At 42.4% G+C, this 18,013-nt stretch overlaps 1 pseudogene; it reads left to right on the top strand.

The window, feature by feature from the left end:
- The window catches only part of LOC123117416 (isoleucine--tRNA ligase, cytoplasmic-like), a 45,063-nt pseudogene extending 28,178 nt beyond the window's left edge, over positions 1–16,885 (top strand).
- Positions 16,886–18,013: the final 1,128 nt, after the last annotated feature.

Raw genomic sequence — 18,013 nt, 5'->3', positions numbered from 1 at the left:
GAGGAGGAGTGGCCTGACACTTTGCCGGACTCGGAGGAGGAGTGGCCTGACACTTTGCCAGACTTGGTGGACTTGCAGGAGCGGGAGACTGCTGACTCGGTGGCGGACTTCGACGAGGAGTCGGCTGACGCGGTGTCGGTGGCCTTCGAAAGATGATGCAATCCTTTTTTCATAGGATGATACGATGGTTGGCGTCTCCGAGAAAGCGCTCGTCGTCACCTCCAGGAATGTCAAGCTCTAGCTCCGAATATGGGTCCACCACCTCATCAACCAAGACACGAGCATAGCCCGCTGGAATCGGGTTGCAATGGAAGGTTGCCTCGGGGGGATTTGTAAAAGCAACAGCGTTCGCCACCTTCATGAATATGTTCTTCATTTTGACGTGTAGCTCGCAGCTAGTGTTCTCCGTGATGTCATCCACGGGGTATCTACCCAGCATTGCGTCGTCCGGGGCGGAACCCACGCTGCTTCTCGGCATGGATGGGGCGGTGCTATCCAATGTTGGATCATCCGCTAGCTGCTGCAGCTGCTGAGACCCCCTTTGATGGGTAAGTGAGTCGATCTGCTCCTGCTGCCGCTGGAATTTGACTACCAATTCCGCTTGACTTGCTTCTAGGCCTTGAAGGCGTTCATAGTCCCGCTTCCTCTGCTCCTCCTCCATCTTCCTCTTCTTCTCCTCCGCAATCTTCTTTCTCGCACGGGTTCTGTAGTCATTGTTCCAGTCTGAAAACCCCTCATACCACGGAATAGCGCCCTTGCCTCGTGTTCTTCCCGGGTGTTCAGGATTTCCTGGGGCACGCGTAAGCTCGTCGTTCTCTCTGTTGGGCTGGAACACCCCCGATCGTGCCTCTTCTATTGCAACAAGTATCGCATCGTCGGCTCCCTTTAGACTTGCCTTCGTCGAAACATTGCCTGTCTTCGGGTCCAACTCCCCCCCATGCGCATAGAACCAAGTCCTGCACCTGGGGGGCCAGCTCTTAGTAACCGGAGTGACACCTGCATCCTCCATCTCTTTCTCAGACTTATCCCACTTAGGCATTGCCACCGCATAGCCACCTGGCCCCAGCTTATGGAACTTATCCTTTTTTCGGCATTCTTCTTGTTTATTCTCGACCGTTCCTTAGCTAATTCCGAATCCTTGAATTTCACGAAATCATCCCAATGAGCACGTTGGCTCTCTAGTGTTCCCTCGAATACTGGAGTCTTCCTTCCTCCCTTGACGTACTTGTCCCATTCATGATTCTTGTGGTTCTTGAATGCAACCGCCATCTTCCTAAGAGCAGCGTCCTTGACTTTCTGCACATCTGCTTCTGTGAAATGATCTGGTAGGGTGAAATGTTCCATGAGAGTATCCCAAAGCAGATCTTTTTGATTCTTGTCGACAAAAGTAACATCTGGACGTGGAGTAGCGTCCTCTTTGCCTTTTTGTCTTTTGTCTTTTGCTGGCTCTCTTCATTCTTGAAGGGAGATCGGGAGTTGGTCCTTCACAAGAACTCCGCACTGACGAACGAACTTTCCGCAATCTTCTTAGGCGCTAATGGTTCGCCATTAGGTCTGACTGCCTCGATATTGTACTTACGCCCTCCTTCAACTTTTTGTTCGGGCCTCGTTTCGTCCTTTTGCCTGAAGATTTGCTCGATCCGGATGGCTGAAAGAACAAAGATCGATTCGTTAATATATCTTCAAGTCATTTAAAACATGTGATGATCACCATATACCTGCTTATATAAATATATATACCTCGCCGGTCTTTGTTGTTTCAGGATCAACATGTTCTTCGTCATCGTCATAATCGTAGTTCATGACTTCATCAATTCGATCGTCGCGATCGAATATCATATCACCCTCTCCGGTGTTGTTTAGAAATTCGGAGCCGTCATAATCTTCTTCATTCTGATCATCATCTGGCCCGCGTATCATATCGAACATGGTCTGTTCTCCCTCTCTGTCGGTATTGTCTGCCATAGCTTTTATTTAACTAATTCAAAAGAAATATAAAACAATTTAGTATTCAAATTACATCGTCTCGAATAATAGATATAATCTCGAATATTTCGTCTAGAATAATAGATATAATCTCGAATACATCGTCTCGAATAATATATAATATTGAATAGTACATCACTGGCTAGCTAATTAAAGATCGAATACTACAGAAGAATCTAGGACACTCGCGGTTCCTGCGGCACGGGTGGTGGACACCCAAAGAGAAGGAACCCTCACAGGATCATAGCTGAAGTGAGATCCCCGAAGATACTGCCAGGTATTGGAGAACCTGCCGCCCTCTAACGCAACCATGTATCGATGGACGTGCTCGTCCTCCTCCCTGACACGGCGACGTACCACCTCCGACGGGGCCGGGTCCCTCCGCACCGAAACTGGCCCACGCGAACGCCACCAAACGAGATCAGGGTCGACGACGGGACCCGGGGCCGGGTTCCTCATCAAGCGGCGCACCCCTCCAGGCAGCACCTCCCAGTGTCAGCCCGGCGGAGCCCAGTTCCGAACATGGGTCGGCTGGACATCGTCGCGGACGGGTCGACGGCGAGGATGCGGGCCGGGCATCGTCGAGAACAAATACTAGCTATATGCCCGCAAAAAGTAATATTTTTTTAATGATTGGATTTTGATAACTAAAATTTCTAACATTTCTACTATTTCAAAAATCTATATACTATTTCATACTAATTAAGCATCTAACACTAAAAACAGAAAACACAACTTCTATACATCCATTAAAAAACTGAAAAACAACATTATATAAAAAATTTCCATACTAATTAAACACTAATTATATACTAATAATAATAATCTAAATTATATACTAATTAAACATAAAAAATTTCCATACTAATTAAACACTAATTTTCATATAAAAAATTTTGATAACTAAAACAATAATAATCTAAATAATCTAAACTAATTAAACATACAAAATACGTATATACTAATATATACATGCATTAATTCATACATATGTGTGTGTGTGTGTGTGTTCCATATAAATTTTTTTGATAACTAAAACAACAATAATCTAAATAATCTAAATTATATACTAATTCATGCTTGTGTGTGTGTGTGTGTGTGTGTTTTGATAACTAAAACAATAATAATCTAAATAATCTAAATTATATACTAATTCATGCGCTTGTGTGTGTGTGTGTGCTCGGGGCCGGGAGGGGCGGCGCCCATGGTGGCTGCCGGGGGCGAGGGAGAGAGGTTAGAGGGGGAGAGCTCACAGCGGGGCGACGGCAACGGCGAGGCGACGGGGATGGGGGCGGCGACGGGGACGGGGGGCGACGACGGAGATGAGGGCGGCGACGGGGACGGGGGCGGCGACGGGGACGGGGGCGGGCCCGGGGCGGCGACGGAGACGACGGCGGTGACGGGGACGGGGGCGGCGACGGAGACGAGGGCGGCAACGGGGACGGGGGCGGCGACGGCGACGGAGATGACGGAAACAGAGGATGAATGAAAATTTCATAAGTCGAGTATATATAGAAGGCACCTTTAGTACCGGTTGGAGCCACCAACCGGTACTAAAGGCCTGTTTTGGCCAGGCCAAGCGGCGGGAAGCGACCCCCTTTAGTACCGGGTGGTGGCACAAACCGGTACTAAAGGACCCCCCTTTAGTATCGGTTTGTGCCACGACCCGGTACTAAAGGGGTCGCGCTGCTACCCCAAAGTTTAGTCCCACCTCGCCGGGCGAAGGGCAGCCGCACTGGTTTATAAACCCAGCCACGACTACCACTTCAAACTCCTCTATATAGCTAGCAGGCTTGTGGGCCTAAACTCTGCGTGCTGCCCTGTGAGTCTGCTGGGCCTTTAAGGCCTGTAATCACACACCTGTAGCCTATCAGGCCCATAGGGCAGTGCCCCAATTTTTTTATAGTTTTTTCTTTTCTGCTTTATTTTCTTCTATTTATTTTTGCGTAGTTTTTTGTATAGTTTTTTCTTTTCTGTTATATTTATTTTCTTCTATTTATTTGTGAGTAGTTTTTCATCTAGTTTGCCAAAATTCAACATTTTCAGAGTTCATTTTGTAGTGATTTTCAATTTCACGGTCATTTTGTAAACGATTGAAAAATAGCAAATATTTTTTTTTCTTTTCTGCTTTATTTTTTCTTCTATTTATTTCTGAGTAGTTTTTTATTTTCTGCTATATTTATTTTCTTCTATTTATTTTTGAGTAGTTTTTTATATAGCTTTTTTTCTTTTCAGCTATAGTTTTTCTTTCTTTTTTGCTATTTTTTCTGTTAGTGCCCGTAGTTTTCAAATTGGAATAGTTTAAATTTTGAATTATTTGAAATTAGTGTGAATTTGTTTGCAAATAAAATTTCTTCGCGTTTCAAGTGCCAAAACACATAACTATCCTAACTATTACAGAGATTCCGCTCTCGGTGTGAAACACAGAGGAAAGTGATGATGGCTAGTGAAGCCGATCACATCCCAGATCTTTGGGTGTGAAACTTTTTCTTCGCGTGTGTCCCTTTGCGCCGTAACCATGGAAAATCTTCATCATTTAATGGGATGCTCGGGTCAATATTCACTGTGAATGGAGCAATTTCATCAAACTTTTCATAATCTTCTGACTTGTCTGTCTTGTCATCCACTCCCACGATGTTTCTCTTCCCAGAAAGAACTATGTGCCGCTTTGGCTCATCGTACGATGCATTCGCTTCCTTATCTTTTCTTTTTCTTGGCTTGGTAGACATGTCCTTCACATAGAAAACCTGTGCCACATCATTGGCTAGGACGAATGTTCGTCTGCATACGCAAGATTGTTGAGATCCACTGTTGTCATTCCGTACTGCGGGTCTTCCATTACCCCGCCTCGTGTCATATTGACCCATTTGCACCGAAATAAAGGGACCTTTAAACCACGTCGATAGTCAAGTTCCCATATGTCCTGTATATAACCATAATATGTTTCCTTTCCCGTCTTGGTTTCTGCATCAAAGTGGACACCACTGTTTTGGTTGGTGCTCTTCTTATCTTGGGCGATCATGTAAAACGTATTACCATTTATCTCGTACCCTTTGAAAATCATTATATTCGAAGATGGTAACTGGGATAGCAAGTACATGTCATCTTCAATAGAGGTGTCATGCATGGTACGTGTCTGCAACCAGCTGGCGAAACTCCTGGTTTGTTCACGTGTAATCCAGTCATCAGACCGCTCCGGGTGTTTGGAGCGTAGCAAATTCTTGTGTTCATCCATATACGGAGCCACCAAGGCGGAATTCTGTAGAACTGTGTAGTGTGCTTCAGTGAGAGAATGTCCGTCCATACATATTATTTATTCCCCTCCTAGCGTGCCTTTTCCATCCAGTCTGCCCTTATGCCGCGATTCAGGAACACCAATCGGCTTAAGGTCAGGAATAAAGTCAATACAAAACTCAATGACCTCCTCATTTTGATGGCCCTTGGAGATGCTTCCTTCTGGCCTAGCACGGTTATGAACATATTTCTTTAAGACTCCCATGAACCTCTCAAAGGGGAACATATTGTGTAGAAATACAGGACCCAAAACGTTAATCTCTTCGCATAGGTGAACTAGGACGTGCGTCATGATGTTGAAGAAGGATGGTGGAAACACCAACTCGAAACTGACAAGACATTGCACCAAATCATTCTATAACATTGGTATGATTTCTGGATCGATTACCTTGTGAGAGATTGCATTGAGAAATGCACATAGCTTCACAATGGCTAATCGAACATTTTCCGGTAGAAGCCCCCTCAATGCAACCGGAAGCAGTTGCGTCATAATCACGTGGCAGTCATGAGACTTTAGGTTCTGGAACTTTTTCTCTGCCATGTTTATTATTCCCTTTATATTCGATGAGAAGCCAGACGGTACCTTAATACTGAGCAGGCATTCAAAGAAGATTTCCTTCTCTTCTTTGGTAAGAGCGTAGCTTGCATGACCCTGATGTATGCCGTCTTCTCCATGCATACGTTGCTAGTCCTCCCGTGCCTCAGGTGTATCTTTTGTCTTCCCATACACGCCCAAGAAGCCAAGCAGGGTCACGCAAAGATTCTTCGTCACGTGCATCACGTCGATTGCGGAGCGGACCTCTAGGTCTTTCCAATATGGCAGGTCCCAAAATATAGATTTCTTCTTCCACATGGGTGCGCGTCCGTCAGCGTCCTTTGGAACAGGTTGTCTGCCAGGACCCTTTCAAAATATCACCTTCAAATCCTTGACCATATCATGTACATCAGCACCAGTACGGTGGCGAGACTTCGTCCGGTGATCCGCCTCACCTTTGAAATGCTTGCCTTTCTTTCTTACGGGATGCCTTCTCGGAAGAAATCGACGATGTCCCAGGTACACATTCTTCTTACAACTATTCAAATATATACTGTCGGTATCATCCAAACAGTGCGTGCATCCGTGGTATCCCTTGTTTGTCTATCCTGAAAGGTTACTGAGAGCAGGCCAATCATTGATGGTCACGAACAGCAATGCCTTTAGGTCAAATTCTTCCTGTTTGTGCTCATCCCATGCACGTACACCTGTTCCATTCCATAGTTGTAAGAGTTCTTCAACTAATGGCCTTAGGTACACATCAATGTCGTTGCCGGGTTGTTTAGGGCCTTGGATGAGCACTGGCATCATAATGAACTTTCGCTTCATGCACAACCAAGGAGGAAGGTTATACAAACATAGAGTCACAGGCCAGGTGCTATGGTTGTTGCTCTGCTCCCCAAAAGGATTAATGCCATCTGCGCTTAGACCAAACCATACGCTCCTTGCGTCATCTGCAAACTCCTTCCCGTACTTTCTTTCGATTTTTCTCCACTGCAACCCGTCAGCGGGTACTCTCAACTTTCCGTCTTTCTTACGGTCTTCTCTGTGCCATCGCATCGCCTTGGCATGCTCTTTGTTTTGGAACAAACGTTTCAACCATGGTATTATAGGAGAATACCACATCACCTTGGCAGGAATCTTCTTCCTGGGGCGCTCGCTCTCGACATCACCATGCTCATCGCGGCTGATCTTATAGCGCAATGCACCACATACCGGGCAAGCGTTCAAATCCTCGTACTCACCGCGGTAGAGGATGCAATCATTAGGGCATGCATGTATCTTTTGCACCTCTAACCCTAGAGGGCAGACAACCTTCTTTGCTTCGTACGTACTCTCGGGCAATTCGTTGTCCTTTGGAAGCATATCCTTTATCATTACCAGCAACTTTCCAAATCCCTTGTCAGATACACCATTCTCTGCCTTCCATTGCAGCAATTCCAGTGTGGTGCCCAGCTTTTTCTTGTCACCTACGCAATTCGGGTACAACAATTTTTTGTGATCCTCTAACATGCGCTGCAACTTCTTCTTCTCCAAATCACTTGTGCAGTTTCTCTTTGCATCGGCAATGGCCCGACCTAGATCATCAATGGGCTCATCTGATGCCTCTTCTTCAGCTTCTTCCCGCATTGCCGGCTCAGCTTCTTCCCGCATTACCGGCTCAGCTTCTTCAACCATTGTTGTATCATCGTATTCAGGGAACCCATGGCCAGGATAGCTGTCGTCGTCCTCTTCTTCTTCATTGTCTTCCATCATAACCCCTCTTTCTCCGTGCTTGGTCCAAACATTATAGTGGGGCATGAAATCGGACTCAAACAGGTGGACGTGAATGGTTCTTGACGTAGAGTAATTGCGATCATTCTTACAGCCAGCACATGGACAAGGCATAAATCCATCCGCCCGCTTGTTTGCCTCAGCCGCAAGCAGAAAAGTATGCACGCCCTCAACGAACTGGGGAGAGCATCGGTCATCGTACATCCATTGCCGGCTCATCTTCATTACACAACATCGAATAGACCAAATTAATACAAGTTCATACATAAAGTTCATACAACACTTAAATGCAACAAACAAATAACTCTCTAGCTAAAGCATTTAAATGCAACAACAAATGCGATCAAGATTGCAACTAAGGTAACAATTGATCCAACAGCATAATGATACCAAGCCTCACTATCAATGGCATATTTTCTAATCTTTCTAATCTTCAAGCGCATTTTTTCCATCTTGATCTTGTGATCATCGACGACATCGGCAACATGCAACTCCAATTCCATCTTCTCCCCCTCAATTCTTTTCAATTTTTCTTTCAAGTACTCGTTTTCTCTTTCAACTAAATTTAACCTCTCGACAATAGGGTCGGTTGGAATTTCTGGTTCACATACCTCCTAGATAAAAATATCTATGTCAACTTGATGGGCATAATTATTTGTCATAAACACGAAATGCAACAAATAGTTTTAAAAGAGAATATACCACATCCGAATCATAACAAGGACGAGGGCCGACGGGGACGGATATCAAAACCATGGCACTATGTATAACAAATAACGTACGGGTAAGATAATTATTATACGAGTAACTATATATCCAAATCACACAAACATATTTTTTTTATATAAAATTTCATGAACAAGAGGCTCACCACAAGGTGGTGCCGGCGACGGGACGGTGCGGGCGATCGACGGTGGTTACGACGGAGATTTAGAAGGCACTAAGTAAACCACACCTACATATGCAAACTAAGTGTTATTTTGACCTCAAATTGCATATAAATCAAATACTACCACATATAATTCCTCCCAAATTACTAAAACCCACAATTAATCACTATATAAACCAATGCAAGAGCTAATCTAGCAATGAGAGATGAAAGGACAAAGTTGCTAACCTTGGTGATCATTTGAATGGATGAGGGCCTGCAAATCTTGACAAATTTGGGGCAAATTTTGTGATGAACTCGAGAGGAAGAAGGGAAGAACAAAAGAGAGGGAGAGGGGAAAGGGGGAAGAACAGAGTGCTGGTGGACGAAGGATTTATATAGGACGACCTTTAGTACCGGTTCGTGCCACGAACCGGTACTAAAGGTGTTGGAAGGGCCTCACTCTGACAACATCCTGCCACCACTCTCATTAGTACCGGTTCGTGGCACGAACCGGTGCTAAAGGTTTGCCACCAACCGGTACTAAAGAGCTCCTCCCGGCTAGCCGTTGGAACCGGGACTAATGTGTCTCACATTTGACCCTTTTTCTACTAGTGAAAGTATCAAGTGAAGTTAAGAAAATGACTCAGGACCAAATCTTGGCATTTGAACGAAGTGGAAAGGTTTCATTCCTTGGTCATTGCTTGACGGTAGACGATATTAAGGTAATAGTCCATGATTCTAGTGGTTGTTGATTTTAGGATTTGGTGATTTTTATCATAAAGTTTTAGTTTGTGTCAAGAAGGGAAATTATGTTGCTTTATTTTGTATATCCATTAGATTAAAAAATAAAGTCCCCTAATACTTCTTCAAATGACAAGATATATTTGGCATATTTTCTACTGGTATTCTTCCTGAATATCACAAGCTCATGTCTCATGATCTTTCATGAATTTACATATAAGATTTGCACCAGTTGGCACAGAACCTACAGATTTTACTGTGTTTTGATTTCTTCGGAATATACCTGATAAAATTTGTATATTTAGGTGGTCCAACAATTCAAGCGTCCAGCAAATATGTCAGAGAAGGAAATGGATGCTGCAGGAGATGGTATGGCACTAATTATATTAAATCATGGTAGCAGTTGCGCTTCTTTCAGACGATAACATTGGTATGCTGTTTTTTGGTTGTAGGTGATGTTTTGGTCATATTGGATCTTACAGCTGATCAATCGTTGTTTGAAGCTGGAGTGGCTCGCGAGGTAGTGAACTAATTCTTTCTTTATGTAGAACTGGTGCTCTCTGTTTTCATATAGATTGTTTGACGAAAAAAGGTTTCCCCCCGCCTTTTATATTATAAAGCAACGACCACAGCAACAACCACACGGTTCAGGTAGCAGGATCCAATACACGCACACCACAGGGATAGGTTGTTTCAGTATTTCCTGTAATGAAATTTACATACGATAGATGTTCGCTGTCTGCCGCCGCATGGGTTCATTTCTTGATGCCTGAATTCACTAATTTTGCTTGACCCATGTCATGATGGTTTAGTAATAGATCAAAGGATTACCTGAAACTCCAATAATGTGATAATGGAGATCTAAAAGATAACACTGTCGCAGGAACCATGATGAGCTGTTTTGATGAACACACAATGTGGTCTCATAATTTTACTTTATCTATCCAGGTCGTAAACAAAATTCAGAAGTTACGTAAGGTTGGTCAGCTGGAACATACGGACCTGGTTGATGTGTATTACAAATCTGAAGATGATAACAACACACTTCAAGAAATATTGCAGTCACAGGTAAGCTAGTTTAGTTTAAATAAAGGTTTATTGTTTCAGAGATCAGAATATTGCTTCATGAAATCTACTGTTATTATCTGCAGGATCAGTACATTAGGGATGTGCTTGGTAGTTCACCAATCCCAAAGGCAATGGCGCAATCAGATGTGGTGAGTTTAGATCTTATACAGTTTCAGCTTTCTGACTTCAACCTTAGTCAGCTAGCAATCCATGAAACTTTGCTTCATTCTGAGAGATTTCTGTACTATGGCACATTCCAGTATGGTAGTTAGCCTGCTTTAAGCTGATGTTCTCACATCTTCATAAAGCCCACAGTATGAAAAGAAAAACAGTTTTTTTTTTGCTTACTTTGTTAGCATAAGAAGCTGTTTTTTTTTTAGAAACAGTTTTCATGCAGCTTGTGTGCTGTGTAAGTTTTGAAGTTTATGTTGCAACTTCCTTGTAATGCAATAAATTTGACTTCATGAATAATTTGAATGTAATGTGGTTTTGGGTAACTTGAGTTAGTCAGAGAACTTCCAGTTGTGATGTTATGATGTTGTTTGCAGGTTTTCATCTGTGAGGATTTCCACGTTGTACACGGCATGTCGTTTGTCATCTACATTGCAAGGTGCATCCCCGTGGTCACATCTGATCTCCTTCCCCATGCCGCAGGTAAACTGTTACGCTTCTGCTCTAGAGTGTTAAATTATGATGTAAATTCTAGTATCATGTTGGATTAGACGTAGTACAATTGGTTGGGCCTTTGCGTTGACGTCGACGCGTACGAGTACAACTCGTTTACTTGTCCTCCAAGGACTCTCATGTATTGCCCTCTTATATACCCCATGTAGTCGCACCTCAGACGACCTGTCGTCTCGTGCTTGTAATACTCCTTCATCATAGTGATTGCGCCTTCGTGTGTCCGTGATTTTCTCCCGCAAGGGTTTTCACGTAAAAATCCGTGTCTCTCTGTCTCGTTTATTTCTCGTTATTATCTAACAGGTGGTATACAGAGCCAAGTTGCAAGATATGAGATTTGAGACGAGAGAATTAGGGTTGCGGTTTGTTCCGCCGCCGACGTCCCGAATCGCCGAGACCGACTGGATTTCCGTTGCACACGACTCGTCGTTCCGAAGACAGACAACTTTCCGCTGCGCGCGGCACCGCAGAAATCCGCGTCGAACAGTGCAAGGATCCAGGTCCCAAGGTATTTGGCAGCAAGCGATCTACCAGCCGTTGCTTCGTCGCGTGGAGATAGAGGCCAAATCAAGTTCATCTACAAGTACTAGTTGAGTACTGTCCACGTGAAGAGATACATTAGCACGAGTTTCGAGATCTAATTGAAAAGTGCTACCGCTGTTGCTACTTCACGTGACGTGAGGTTGTGCTAGTTCAGCTTTTGTTCTGTGTTCGTCCGTCCGTTGCTACGTCCAGCCAAATACTACCAGGTGCTACTGTTCCTAGTTCTTTGCTCCGCGTAATTTAAATTCTGTCAAGAATTTTTCTTTCGACTTGTACTACTTTGTGCACAGATTTATCTACTCATGACATCCATGAAGTATGATTTTCCGCTGCTGGATCATGACACAAGGTTTATCCTATGGCAAGTCAAGATGCGGGCATTGTTGGCACAGGCCGACTATGATGCAGCACTGGATAGTTTTGGAAAGAACAAAATTTAGGATTGGACTGATGAGGAGAAAAGAATTGATTGTAAGGCTTTGTCACAAATTCAACTCCATTTGCATAATAATATTTTGCAGGAAGTTTTGAGCGAGAAAACTGCCGCCGCTCTATGGTTAAAGCTGAAAGGGATTTGCATGACTAAAGATCTCACCGGCAAGATGCATCTGAAGCAAAAATTATTCCTGCACAGATTACCCGAGGGAGGTAATGTTTTGAATCATATTTCAGAATTTAAAGAGATCATATCTGATCTAGTTGCAATGGAGGTTAAGTATGAAGAAGAAGATACTGCTTTAATGTTACCTTGTTCACTGCCAAGTTCTTATACCAATTTTAGAGACATCATATTATACAGTCGTGATACTCTCACGCTTAATGAAGTTTATGAAGCTTTGAACTCCAAGGAGAAGATGAAATTAATGGTGCCTCATGATGGTTCGAGTTCATCCCAAGCCGAGGGATTATCTGTTCGTGGCAGGACAAAGGAGAAGAACTCCAATAATGGAAACAGAGGCAAAAGTAAAAACGGCTACAGGGGCCGGTCGCAATCCAGAGACAAGAAGTATTACAGGTATTGCAAGAGAGACATGCATGACATCTCTGAGTGTTTCAAGTTGCAGAACAAGGAAAAGAGGAAAGGTAACAAACAAGGTGAAAATTCTGCTAACGTTGCTCGTGATGATAGTTCTGATGATGCTCTTGTCGTTATTGCTGGATGTGCCGAGACCAATGATGAGTGGGTACTTGACACCGCATGCACTTTTCATATGTGTCCACATAGAGATTGGTTTAATACTTTTGATTCCACTACTTTTGCTGGTTCCATTTTGGGTTTTGATAATTCACCATGCAAGATTGAAGGCATAGGTTCTATTCGAATCAAGATGTTTGATGGCATAATCAGAACTTTGACAGATGTTCGGTATATTCCGAAGATGAAGAGAAATCTTATCTCTATGAGTGCCCTTGATGCAAAGGGGTACAAATATTCAGGTGGAGATAGTGTTTTGAAGGTCACCAAAGGTTTCCTTGTTGTGATGAAAGGTGACTTAAGTTCGACCAATGGTCTTTATTACCTTCGAGGTTCTACCGTTTCAGGTAACGCTACTCCAGTTGTTTCAAAGAATTCTGATTGTGATGCTGCTAACCTTTGGCATATGCGTCTTGGACATATCAGTGAACTTGGTTTAGCAGAGTTAAATAAGAGAGGTCTTCTTGATGGATATTAACCTGGTAAATTGAAATTTTGTGAGCATTGTATCTTCGGCAAGCACAAGAAGGTGAAGTTCAATACTTCGACCCATACAACTGAAGGTATTCTTGATTATGTGCATTCTGATTTATGGGGACCATCTCGCAAGAAGTCATTAGGTGGTGCAAGTTACATGCTGACTATTATTGATGATTATTCGCAAAAAGTTTGGCCTTATTTCTTGAAGCATAAATATGAAGCATTCTCAGCATTTAAGGAGTGGAAGATTATGATTGAGAGACAAACTGAAAGGAAGGTAAGAATACTTTGCACTGATAATGGTATGGAATTCTGTTCTAAGCAATTTAAGAATTATTGCAAGTCTGAAGGCATTGTCAGACATTACACCGTTCCTTATACTCCTCAACAAAATGGTGTTGCTGAGCGTATGAACAGGACCATTATTTCCAGAGCCCGTTGCATGTTGTCCAATGCAGGTTTGCATAGGCGTTTTTGTGCTGAGGCTGCTTCCACTGCTTGTTATCTCATTAATCGTTCACCATCTATTGCTCTTAATAAGAAAACTCCAATTGAGGTATGGTCTGGTTCACCTGCTGATTATTCACAGTTGAGAGTTTTTGGTTGCACTGCTTATGCTCATGTTGATAATGGAAAGTTGGAGCCTAGGGCTGTTAAGTGCATCTTTCTTGGTTATAAGTCTGGTGTTAAAGGTTTTAAATTGTGGAATCCTGAAACCCAGAAGGTTGTTATTAGCAGAAATGTTATCTTTAATGAATCTGCTATGTTACATGATGTTTCATCTACTAATGTTCCCGTTGAGAGTGAACAGCAGCCTATTGTTCAGGAGCCTACTGTTCAGGTGGAGCATGTTATTGATTCAGGTGATACATCTGGTAATGAAAATGTTGATGCACATGATGAACCCGTCGTTGATGATGAATATGTCACTCCCACTCCAAATTAGCCTATTGTTCCACCCAGTTGGAATCTTGCACGTGACAGAGTTAGACGGGGTATTAATAAACCTGACAGGTTAATTGAAGAGTGCAATATTGTTTCTTTTGCTTTATCTGTTGCAGAGGAAATTGAAGGTAATTCTGAGCCTTCTTCATATTCCGAGGCTATTATTTCTGGTGATAGTAATAAGTGGATGACCGCTATGCATGATGAGATGGAATCACTTGAAAAGAATGACACTTGGGATTTAGTAAAATTACCTAGAGAGAAGAAACATATTCGTTGCAAGTGGGTTTTCAAGAGGAAAGAAGGTGTTTCTCCTAATGATGAGACAAGATATAAAGCAAGGTTAGTTGCTAAAGGTTATAGCCAGATTCCAGGTATTGACTATAATGAAGTCTTTTCTCCTGTTGTGAAGCATAGCTTTATTCGCACTTTACTTAGTATTGTTGCCATGCATGATCTTGAGCTTGAACAATTGGATGTTAAAACTGCATTCTTACATGGAGAATTAGAAGAGGATATTTATATGGAACAACCTGAAGATTTTGCTATTCCTGGAAAAGAAAAGCTTGTCTGCAAGTTAAACAAATCTCTTTATGGATTGAAGCAATCCCCTAGACAGTGGTACAAGAGATTTGACACCTTTATGCTCTCTCAAGGTTTCAAAAGGTCTAATTATGATAGTTGTGTTTATTTGAAAACTGTCAATGGTTCAACTATTTATTTGCTCCTTTATGTTGATGATATGCTTATTGCTGCAAAGAGTATGTCAGATATTGATGAACTAAAGAAGCAATTGAGTAATGAATTTGAGATGAAGGATTTGGGTGCAGCAAAGAAAATACTTGGCATGGAAATATCCAGAGATAGACCGTCTGGAAAAGTATATCTAAGTCAGAAGGGATATATTGATAAAGTTCTTCGTCGTTTTAATATGCATAATGCCAAGCCGGTGAGTACACCATTAGCTGCACACTTCAAATTGTCATCAGCTTTATGTCCTAAGTCAGATGCCGATATTGAGTACATGTCTAGAGTTCCCTATTCAAGTGCAGTTGGTTCACTTATGTATGCCATGGTTTGTTCTCGTCCTGACCTATCATATGCATTGAGTGTTGTCAGTAGATACATGGCTAATCCTGGAAAACAGCATTGGAAAGCAGTTTAGTGGATTTTCAGATACCTGCGTGGTACTTCTAATGCTTATTTACAGTTTGAGAAAACTAGAGATGGACTTGTTGGTTTTGTTGATTCTGATTTTGCTGATGATTTGGATAAGAGAAGATCGCTCACAGGTTATGTTTTCACCATTGGTGGTTGTGCTGTGAGTTGGAGAGCAACTTTGCAGTCTATTGTGGCATGTTCCACTACTGATGCCGAGTATATGGCTATTTCTGAGGCTTGCAAAGAAGCTATCTGGTTGAGAGGTTTATACACTGAGCTTTGTGAAGATTCATCTTGCCCTACCGTATTTTCTGATAGTCAAAGTGCCATATATCTTACAAAGAATCCAATGTATCATGAGAGGACAAAGCACATTGATGTCAGATATCACTATATTCGAGATGTTGTTGCTGAAGGTGATTTGAAGGTATGCAAGATAAGTACTCATGATAATCCTATTGATATGATGACAAAGCCAGTTCCGACCAATAAGTTTGAGCTTTGCTCAGGCTTAGTTGGTATTTCTCATTAGTCCTATGGACTTTGACGCACAAGGTGTTTATGCTGATTTGGATGGAGTTATTCACTTTCTTCGACTACTGGAGGGAATTTGGATAAAGGTGGAGATTGTTAAATTATGATCTAAATTCTAGTATCATGTTGGACTAGACGTAGTACAACCGGTTGGGCCTTTGCGTTGACGTCGACGCGTACGAGTACAACTCGTTTACTTGTCCTCCAAGGACTCTCATGTATTGCCCTCTTATATATCCCATGTAGTCGTACCTCAGACGGCCTGTCGTCTCGTGCTTGTAATACTCCTCCATCATAGTGATTGCGTCTTCGTGCGTCCGTGGTTTTCTCCCGCAAGGGTTTCCACGTAAAAATCCGTGTCTCTCTGTCTCGTTTATTTGTCGTTATTATCTAACATAGAGCGCAAGTGCAAATCTTTCATGCATGTACTCACTCTTTTCGTTGTTCACACCATACCATTCTTTGGGAGGCAAGTGATTTTATGTGTGTGCTTTGACGGAACAGGCAACAGTGACCACGTCGATGCATTAAGAGCTTATTTGCTGTCGAGGTCTCTGGCCAGACTGAAGAGCGAATTCCAGGCTGGAAATGGCAAGGTAGGGCTGTCTAACAATGTTCTAACAGCGTTCTGGAAGTTTATTATTTGGCTCTTATATGTTTGCCTTTGTTTCAGATTACCGTGAACTGCATTGAAGGCTATCCACCAATCGACCTGCAGCTAGGAAAACATGTACTTCTGAGCTGCAAATAGAGTAGCTGGCGGCAGGCTAGTTTGGAAAATTATTATGCAGCAGTCTTGGTCATCCTTTCTTCATGGAATATTGGAAGCAACGCAACGGCAAAATGTGCGAGCATATTCATGTTTCCTTTCAAGGTTGGAGGTCTGGTTTGAATGATGTCCAACTTCTTCGACATAGATTTACCGAGCAGGGTTTTAACATATAAATAGATGGAGCAGCAGCTTGTTGTAACCTCTTGTACAGGTTGTTTTTCGGTTTGTCTCCGTGTGTAGTTCTTAGTTTTCCTCTTGGTAGTTTGTGTAGTCACCTTTTGTAAACACCGCCTTTGGTAGTTTTATTTCAAGGAAGAAAAGAAAAGTAGAATCTGAATCTTTTGGAACTCTGCTCTTTTAGTTGTTATTATCATCTGTTCTTTTTACAGTAACAAGAACAGATGATGATAATGATGGCTGAATTTCAAACAGGAGGAAATATGCTCGATTAGCTTGCTTCAAATCAATAACTGCACCCTATTATTTGTCTGATAATATGGTTGTTTTTCAAGCAATCAGTGCTACAGATTCCTATATGCCGTTGAATAGCTACTCAGGGCAACCATCTCTTTGATCAGAGAAGTTTGTCATGCCATTAGTGCAGATTCCTTCACATATCTAGAGATTGAATAAAGAGGCTGATGGATTGGAAAGGAAGCGATGATTGGAAATAGGAAAGCCATGCTTCCTGCTCTGTTCGGTGTAATCAGGCTTATGTCATAACAATCATACGTGTAATACCCCCGAGGGGGTTTGCTGTCTCAAATGAAGATTAATTTGTACTGAATGTTGGGTCGAGCTCGTGAGCGTAACACAACATTAAGAGGGATTTACACATTGTACTGTTCAAGATTCTTTTTTTTATATTAATTCTCACATGATAAGAGAGCGAAAATGTTTGGCTATTAGACATAACTAGTAAATTGTACGCGCTTTGCACGCCATTTAATATATATAACATGAAAAAAAATACTTTCATATATTTATTTTCTTTGCTACAATCCAGCTCTATCCCAACTTGGTTCTTAGTTCTTACCCCTCTAGAATTTGGTATTTTCTCTTGTTTATTTGTTATTATTCGATAATCAGATAAGCTTTTTCTTTAAACCAGGCATAACCCCTTTCCATTACTTCTCATAACGGAAATACATATAGTTCAGTAACACCACACTTCCGACACAAACTGACTTAAGGAAACTAGAAAGGGGAAAGCGAGTTCAAAGCATCACTGGGAAACCCACCGCGAGTACTCGTCATCGAGCAGCCCACTGTGGGACGAAAATCCAGTGACACCATAGATCAAGCTAAAACCTAGAGACTTTCAGACAGTTTGACACTCAAAAGGAAACCAACAGCAGCTCACAATCCACAAGGCTCACAAGCGAGCAGGTAAACACTCGCGCAGGAGCAGAGAACTAGCAGGATATAATCAGA

This window comes from Triticum aestivum, chromosome 5B (assembly GCF_018294505.1).
Source record: "Triticum aestivum cultivar Chinese Spring chromosome 5B, IWGSC CS RefSeq v2.1, whole genome shotgun sequence".
Lineage (NCBI taxonomy): Eukaryota > Viridiplantae > Streptophyta > Magnoliopsida > Poales > Poaceae > Triticum > Triticum aestivum.
This window is presented reverse-complemented; position numbering and strand designations above follow the sequence as displayed.